This window comes from Brienomyrus brachyistius, unplaced genomic scaffold (assembly GCF_023856365.1).
Source record: "Brienomyrus brachyistius isolate T26 unplaced genomic scaffold, BBRACH_0.4 scaffold235, whole genome shotgun sequence".
Lineage (NCBI taxonomy): Eukaryota > Metazoa > Chordata > Actinopteri > Osteoglossiformes > Mormyridae > Brienomyrus > Brienomyrus brachyistius.
The window spans coordinates 38,369-48,204 of record NW_026042510.1 but is presented as its reverse complement, the minus strand read 5'-3'; positions in this window follow the sequence as shown (position 1 = coordinate 48,204).

The window sequence follows — 9,836 nt, the reverse complement described above, 5'->3', positions numbered from 1 at the left end:
TGCAACACTTAATGTCAACGTTGTCAATGTCAATGTTGACTTAATGTCAACGTTAAATTCATGGATTCGCAAATTAAGTAACACGGTTACAGTACAAAAACGAGCAGAGCTGTGTATGGCATGACTATCTCGCGGCGGCGACAAAATATGCTTATCCTTCTAATTATTCAGAAGAAAATATATTTGCAAGCACAGCCGTTCACGGCTTCCGTACAAAAAGCTGTCACTACGCTACAGGAAGAATACACGACCAATATAGGATTTACACAAGTCTGCTTCTTTTGTTTTATTTAGTAACAACTTTCACAAAAATTGACAGCAATACTGCTAAAAGTGCAGATCTGTTGCCAAATTAAATAAACAAAGAAATTAATCATAAAAATATTCAAAGTATATACAGCCAGGGGCGCCGCTAGCAATTTTGGGCCCTATGACAAAATATGAGGTTGGGCCCCCCTATCACACCCATTCAGATCTCTGGGGGCCCCTAAAGGGCGTGGGCCCTTAGAATTGTCCCAACTTTCCCCCCCTTAGCGGCGCCCCTGTATACAGCTAACCATTTCCAATCGAAAAGTACATACAAGTCTCCAATATAAGTTATACAATGGAGCGCAGATAAAACTTTTAAATAGTAATTAACCAAACTATATAAAGAATACAAGTTTGAATACAGGTAATTTGTATAAATTTTACTGTGTTCAGACTGAAAAATCAGCACCAGCCTTACACACATTGCAGTTCTGCTTTTTTCTTCTTTTAGCATAATTACCCGTTTCACGTTCACGAGGCAGAAGATCCCTGCAAATGTGAAAATTCACAAGTAACAGGCACCATTAACCTCAAGCCATAACAGTCTGCTAGCCTGAACAATAGCAAACTCTATGTATTACCAATTATTACGCAGGTTGTCACTTTATCAAATCATGACTGTTACTAAGAAGTGGGAGTGAAACGCGTGTCACGAGATCTCGCGATATTACAACATGACGAGATTTCTCGTTGGAGCGAAAAGCCGTTTCACGAATGCGCTGCAAATGAGCTGCTGTAAATATGTCGGCATCTGACTAAATTACTATAGTAGATACCCCAGACACTTTTGAATCTTTTGTGTGTCAGCATTTCGGGTGCCCGGCGGAAAATATAAATGGCGAAAGGGAGACAGACAAAACACGAACCATCTGTAAGGACTGTAGAAAGCTAATGCCGCACACAGCGGCTAATGCTACTACTAACTACTATGCAAAGCCATTTGCAGCACCATCATAGCTCTTTATTTAAATTCACTGCACCGGTGAAGAAAACATTTTTAAAAAAATGTTATGTTTATTATTGGGTGCTTTCCACTTCATGCACCCACATACAGCGCTAGCTTAAAGCATGTAAGCTTAAAGCATTCTGGTCCTGACGCAATGCATCATGGTTATATTTTTTATCGCCCGTTGCATTACGTCACCATGTCACATGGTACCAAAACTCCGCGAGAGCAAGACACATCAGGCAGCACCTCTTAGCAGGCTGCACAGGCTGGATCCGCCTCCATTACGACACAACTTTGCCCTTATTGGCTTAAGATTTTAGTTACATACATGACGTTTGTATATCTGCTATTTCTCCCGAGAAGCAGGTAAAGCGGTAACTGCTTTTCAATTAATTTACTTGGTAAAATTAAATTTAAATAAATGATATGAATATTGTAATAGTACTCGTGAGCTTTGTTTGTTGTTAGTTACTGTAATGTTGCGCTGCTTTATTTGTTTAATCGTCTTGTCTGTGAAGACATTCAAGTTAATCAAATAAGAACTGCACTGTACACTGTACATGACCATAAAAACTTTGAATCCTTGAAATAAATGTTTTTGATCTTTTCCTTGGCAGTTATCTTTTTACACAGGGCCTCTATGTACACAATAGTTATTTTTTTCACGACTAACAGTATGGATCAGGAGTTGGTTATTGTAAAAGAAGTAATGTGCATGCAGGTGATATTTGTATAGATTTATATTTACCCCTAGGTGATAAGTTTGACAGTCATTTCTTTTACCGTTTGGCCTCTCGGTTGAACATAATAGTGGCGCGAGCAGCTCCACTTGGTTTTTTAAAAATACTCAGCCATGAACTTTTGGTGAACTCAGGTGAATCCCTTCCTTCAGTAGTAAACCTTGGTAGTTTCAGCCGTTTACACATTGTCTCACTAAAAGGTTGATAATATATTTGTCCTTTTACATAGTGATAAAATATACGCGATAAAAATGTGAATATTCATAGATTCAGGACTAACAAAGTAGCTAACAGAAACTCAGACTAACAAAAGGTGCAAATACATACTCAGTTGGTTCCATTGTGTTGATTACATTATAATGTTTACATTGTAATGATTATATCATGGATATTTGGCATACTTTTTATAAAATCGTAATTCTTATATTCTGCGTTATATAGTGCTAAATAATATTCCATAGATGGATGGACTTTATTAATCCCCGTGGGGAAATTGTGTTTTTTATGTCTCCCTCAACTTACTCTTTGTGGAGTAAGTTGTCCGCGAAGTGCAGCTACCTGTTGGGGCGCCCAGGGAGCTGGGGGTTAAGGGCCTTGCTCAAGGACCCACAGACGTGCTGAGGCTGGGTTAGTTTCAACTGGTGACCTCATTACAGGCACAAGGACTGACCCCTGCCCCCCAACTGTGTATGAGTAGCATTTATGCTGTTTCTTGAGTGTGAGCTAGTACATAAACCAGCTAGTGCTCACCATTGCAAAAATACTCTAGCTTTCTGTCATACACATTTTTTTATTTTCTTACATTGTCCGTTTTTGTTCATAGTCTGTAATATTCTGAATAACGACAATGTAGAGGAAAAACAGATTAAATTCTCCTTGTTTGTAATTTCCCCATGTAATCCACTGCCTTGTGGTAAGAGGTGCAAAAGTCAGACGCGTTGAATGATGAGGATACGATATTGAGTTTAGTTCTTGAGAGGATTTATTCATATGATATTTTAACACACAGTACTTTGAACTGGTTTGTTTGGCGCAAAAGGGCCGATATGCAGACACCATCACACATGGCAAATACGGTCAATGACTGTTTCACTTTGCACCTTCAGCCCTGAGCCGCGTAATCTCAGCACCTTTAATAACAACCATTGCTGCCTCCTACAGGTGGGAATACACTTAGACAATAGTAAATATCACTAAGGCAGGCAAGTACCTCTCGTTTCAAGTGTTGCAATACTATATAACATTATATTATAAACAATAAATACGAATAAATAAAAACATTAAACAAATAAACATAATCAATAATATTCATGAATAATTATGCTTAATATACAAATAAAAGAATAGCTCCTGCAGATGATTTCAGATAACTACTGGAACAATGAGTTCTGGAGGGGAGCAAGCTCTGTTACATGCTATAGAAATGTTGATCTGATTCCTTTCATTATCAGATTGTTACCACTGTTAAAAACCACAGATATTGTATTCTGATTGTATGCATTTCCTTATTAGGGCATGTCAGTTACTTCTGTTAAAAAATCCGTTTATTCTGACGTCGTAAATTTCCTGATCAGAGTTTACCCTCTTTAAAGTGATGGAGGTCCACTTGTGCGAAAGATACATCGATATGCATATGAGATTTCGTTTGTGCCAAAAATATGTAAATAGCACACAGTCCATGTCGACTGAGCATGTGACAAAGAATTTTTCTGTGACAATTCTATTTTGTCAATGAGTTTGTCTGTGGAGCCCCTGAAGGGACCTAATGGTGTCCGCTAATTAGATACCCAGAAATAAACTGTGTGGCTCCTGCCCAAGCATTGCTGCCCAAACAGCAGCTTCCTCCTTATGCCACCGAGGGAGGAGTAGCCAGTGGTTCCCCTGCCCCTTCCCCTCTCCCCCCTGCAGACGAGGATCATAACCATTCAGCACCCGACTCTACCTCCTTCTCGGTGAAGAAGTGCCGTGGCGAAACACTCAGGCAGCAGGACGAGGTAGCAGAAATTCTTGCCCCTATGTTGGTATGTCCAAATCCTCAAGGGGGAGATAAGGTTTGCTCATCTGACACTGTAGATGAAGGAGTTGAACATAAGAACATAAGAACTATACAAACGAGACGAGGCCATTCGGCCCATCAAGCTCGCTTGGGGAGAACTAAACTAATAGCTCAGAGTCGTTAAAATCTTATCTAGCTCTGATTTAAAGGAACCCAAGGATTCAGCTTGCACTACATTATCAGGAAGACTATTCCATACTCTACACGCTGCGTAAAGAAGTGCTTCCTTAAATCCAGCTTGAAATGTTCTCCCGCTAATTTCCACCTATGGCCACGAGTTCGTGTATTTAAACTAATGCTGAAGTAACTATTTGGTTGAACAGCATCCAAACCTGTTAGAATCTTATATACCTGGATCATGTCCCCCCTCAATCTCCTTTGCTTGAGACTGAACAGATTTAGCTCAAGTAACCGTTCCTCGTATGACATTCCTCTAAGACCAGGAATCATTTTTGTGGCCCTACGCTGCACCTTTTCTAAGGCCACAATGTCCTTTTTAAGATATGGTGACCAAACCTGCACACAATATTCTAGGTGAGGTCTCACCAAGGAATTGTATAATCTTAGCATTACCTCCCTTGACTTAAACTCCACACACCTGGAGATATACCCCAACATCCTATTGGCCTTTTTTATTGCTTCCCCACACTGGCGAGAATGGGACATGGAAGCATCAACATACACACCAAGGTCTTTCTCATGATCAGCTACCTTTATTTCAGTGACACCCATGAAATACCTGTACTTTATATTTCTGCTCCCTAGATGGAGTACCTTATATTTATCGACGTTAAATTTCATCTGCCAGGTATCGGCCCAGTCACTAATTAAATCAAGATCCCGCTGTAGCTGCTGAGCCACTAATTCAGTATCTGCTACACCACCCACCTTGGTGTCATCTGCAAATTTCACCAGTTTACTGTATATATTGGTATCCATATCATTTATGTAAATTAGGAACAATAGTGGTCCTAAAATCGAACCCTGCGGTACCCCACTATGAACGCAAGCCCACTGTGAGTTGAAGGACATTGCCAGTGACCTGCTGGACCCCAGGCAGAACAGGCCTCACCATGCGACAGCCCTTCAGAGACTGGTCCTCCTGCGCATGGACTGGGGCATGATGCATCAGTTTAAACAGGAGCCTGGTAAATCCTGCGAGTGCTACACCAAGCGACTGATGGCAGCATTCTCCAACTACAGTGGGATGGACTCCACAACGGACCGAGAGTGTATGTGATGTAAAATACACTAAGATAGGTAAAAACTCTTTTGTGGACTAAGTAAAACAAACATTTTATGTTCTAGTTTTCTTAAAACTACTGAAACAAATAATTGGCTACACTGCAGTTCCGCTGTTTTGTTTGGCACCCCTGCATGTCGTGCATTGTGTGGAAAAAACCTGAAGGCTGAGGAATGTTACGTAACACAGCTAGAATGTAAAAACTCTCTCTGGTGTAATTCACTGCATAAAACCAATGGTGTTAAGTGTGATGTCTTCTTCATAACACTCCCTGATGTTTGTGTCCGTGACCATGAGATAGGGTGGGCTGCTTTTCTTCCTTCCTTTGACTAGTATTCCTCCTAAATTGTTCATCTGTATTTGCTGCATTGGTACTTGATGTGCGTGTGCCTTGTGTCACGATCGCCATTTAACGGGAGCGGCGGACGGGCAGGAAACAGGCAAGGCAGGCAGGATACGGGGATTTATTAGGAACACGGGGTGCAGGAAACATCTCACGCAGACGGACTTCAATGACGGACACTGAACTCTAGTAAGACATGAACTCAAATAGACAGGACTGATTGAAAATAATCGGACACAGCTGGGTACGATCAGGGAAGCACACGTGGATAATCAGGGGGCGTGGCACACACGGTGGTCAGACTGTCCGGGACCTCCTCGGGGACTAGGGCAGGAAAGTCTGGAGCTGGGTCAGGGACAGGAGTGGGGCCAGGAACAAGAGCCCCAGGGGGCACAGTCATTTGAGGCGGAGGGAGCGCCTCGGGCGTGGGCTCTGGGGCCGCAGGGGGCAGCGGAGGCGGCTGCTCAGGAGCTACGGGCAAAGCAGGCGGCGGCTGCTCGGGCTCTGGGGCCGCAGGGGGCAGCGGAGGCGGCTGCTCGGGCTGCGCAGGAGCTATGGGCGACGAAGGCAACTGCTCAGACGCTGTAGCAGGAACCCAGGACTTTATGCTCAGCCCACTGCTGTTAACTCCGATGACTCACAACTGAGCAGCAATGCACATTTCGAATTCCATCATCAACATCAGGCAGATGACAAGACTGTTGTGGGTCTCATCAATAAAAACGGTGACTCAGCATACAAAGAGGAAGTGTGATGACTATCGGACTGCTGCAGAGCCAACAACCTGTCTCTGAATGTTGACCAAAGAGATGGTTGTTGACGTTAGAAGAACACAAAACACAGAGTGACCACTCTCTGCTGCACATCGATGGCTCATCTGTGGAGATCGTAGAGAGTACCAGATTCCTTGTTGTCCATCTGGCGGAGAATCTCACCAGGTCCTTCAACATCAGCTCCATAGTAAGGAAAGCACAGCAGCACCTCTACTCTCCACGGAAGCTCAGAAAAGCCCATCTCCCATTCTCACACTCTATTGGGGAACTGTTGAAAGCACCCTGAGCAGCTGCATCACGGTCTGCTTTGAGAACTGTGTCGCCTCAGATCACAAGTCCCTACAACAGATAGTGATGACAGGTGAGAAAATCATTGGGAGTATCGTGTTAGAGAAATATGTACTTTTTTTATCATCATTTTGCTAGACGCTTAGAAACAACACCCTGCCGCAGCTTGATCTTAATTGAGCAATAACACGTCTCAAGAACTGTCGCTTGAATATTTCCACCCCATATATGGTGACAAACAATGTTCAATGTCAGTTGCATATCCTGTTTGTGTACCTCAATAAAAGACACTGCGAGGGGAGTTACTCTTTCGAAGTTGGCTGAGTTCGACTGAGAGGCTGACACCTCGAGGTCAGGACCGGGCTTCCCTTTGTAAGGAAAAGTGGTAAAAATGTCCCAAGGTTCTTGGTTGATCATTTGAATGCAGACAATGTTAGGAATTTATGATCATGGGGGAAGCCAGGGAGAGAATGGGGGTTCCAGTTGGCACCACTATGGTGATAAGGATAAGATAAGGTGATAAGAATTGAATTACAATGATCATAAAAGTCTCCACCCTGTCCTGTCCCGTCCCTGTCTCAGGATCCTCACACTCCAGGGGGTCACTCTTTATATGTAAATTCACTCACAACACCTACACACAACACCTTGGTGGGGAGGGCCTTTTTGGGTATAAAGGGGGGTGAAGAACTGTCTTCAATTTGTATCTGAGCTGCCTTTCAGTACCCGGTGTGTCTCTACACTGTATTACATTGTATTATTTTTGCTGTTCAATAAACCATCATTTTGCTGAAACTGCGGAGACTCTGCAAGTGGATTCCCTACACCTTGCAGCAAGTAAAACGTCATCACAGCTGTCTGCGTTGTTCTGTGTTCAGAGACTGGTTTGTTTCCAGCGCATCTTCAGAAGAAGATAACCCTAACATATCTCTCCCCTCCATCACAGATATTCACACCACACACTGCATCCGCAAAGCCACCACCATTGTGGATGACCCCACCCACCCCTCACATTATCGTTTCACCCTCCTGCCTTCTGGAAATAGGTCCCGGAGCATTCGGGCCTTTACAGCCAGACTCAAACAGCTTTATCCCCCATGCCGTCAGACTACTGAACTCTCAGGGACTAATCTGATACCACACACACATACACTCATTAACACACTTTATTATTTAACTACTATTTTTTATCTTATTGTCGCCATGTTTACAGTTACTTTTATTTATTTTTATTGCTACCTCATTGGACAACCAAACTGCGCCTTCTCAGTACTGGGTTTACTGTGCTGTTTGTGCTCGTTGGTGTCAGTTGTCCTCTCTTTTTGCACTGTCCTGCAATGTTTGCACAGTTTTTGCTCATTATGCACCATACAGTATGTTGCTAGGTTGGTATGTGTTAGTCTTCTGTTAATTTAAGTAGCACCTTGGTCCGAGGGAAACAGTTTCTTTTGTAACTGTACTATACTCAACTGTGTAAAGTTAAAAATAACATTAAAGACCTACTTGACTTTTACTGAACAGGTGCTAAAGTGAAATTACTTGCTTCTGGGAAAGAACTCCAGCTGAAATTCTGTACAACAATTATGGGAGACATATGGGAAGGACGCGGTGTCAGACCTGCCCCAGTGGGACGAATGTGGTTTTCCTAGTAACAGCAGCTTCAGTCCCAATCAGATAAGCCAGATGCGTCTGAAATTAGAGGAACGGGATCAGACTGGTTGCTCAGGGACTAATGTGGTAGAACTAAAACAGAGACAAATTGGACGGTGTTTCAATTGTGGGAAAATGAGACAAAGCAGGCAGAGGAGATGCGGGTGGCAAAGAAGCATGAGATAAGGAATGCAGAGAATGTGGATGAGGGTGAGACTCCTGTGAAAACTGTGTATTGAAAATTAGGGCCATAGTATTGTCATCCATCCTGTCAGGGTATGGAAATACACTGAGGGTAAATGGCCTAATGCAGGAAGTGTCTTAATCCTATAACATCCAGCTGATTCAGGCTGTGGGGGACAGTGTAGTACTGCACTCTTCTGGCTGGGACCTTGAATAAATGAATGAATGTTACATTTATACAGCCCTTTTCTAAGATACACAAAGAGCTTTACAGAAGCACTGGGGAGCCACTTCAACCCAAACGTGAGGCAGCAGGAGAGGGGGCCCAGGCAGAGAGAACAGCCAACAAGACGGGTGCTTCCACAGACAGGACGGGGGCCCCGGCAGACCAACGCTGACGACTCCTGGGACCAAGTCAACAGAGCAGCTGTCGTCATTGTGACTCACCCTCATACATCCATCCATTGTCTAAACCGCTTATGCTACTGGGTCGCGGGGGGTCCAGAGCCTATCCTGGCAGGATCTGTGCACGAGGCAGGGAACAACCCAGGACGGGGGGGCAGCTCATTGCAAGGCACATTCACACACCATTCACACACACATGCACTCCTACGGCCAATTTAGCAAGAGAGAACATGCAAACTCCCCACACATGTGACCCAGGCGGAGACTCGAACCTGAGTCCCAGTGGTGGGAGGTAACAGTGCTAATCACTGCACCACCAAGCAGCCCCACCCTCATACATGATTTCTGATTCTTGATTTTAATCCCCTTTTCTGTTTTTGGCAACATATAAAGTGCTGTGAATGTCACTGTCAGATTGTCATATCATCCTCCAGTTGTCCCTTGTCACCCTGGATGCACATTGAGTGTTTGCTAAATATTTTATCTTGTAGTGTTCCTGATTTTTTCCTGTGTTTTAATTTGCAATTCTCAAATTTCATGACTGGCATCCGTGGGGACGATTAATTAAACCTGTTAACTCTGCACTTCAATTTCAAACTGTTGGTAACATGTGTACATATTTTTGTCTGATCTTTTCACCACCAGGTGGCGATATAGCAACTCCAGAGTTATTGATGGCTAGAACAAAAAAAACACAGTAACACAGAGGTGTAGCTAAAAATTCTGGGCCCCTGACAGAATGTCACCTTGCGCCCTCTGTCGAATTTTACATTCTGTGAAAGAGATTTGTTGAGCCATCTTCCAATGTAATCCAATCCAGCTCTTTATTTGAAAAGCACTTTAAACAACCTTATGGACCAAAGTGCTGCACAAAGGAATAAATAAAAACATTCACAC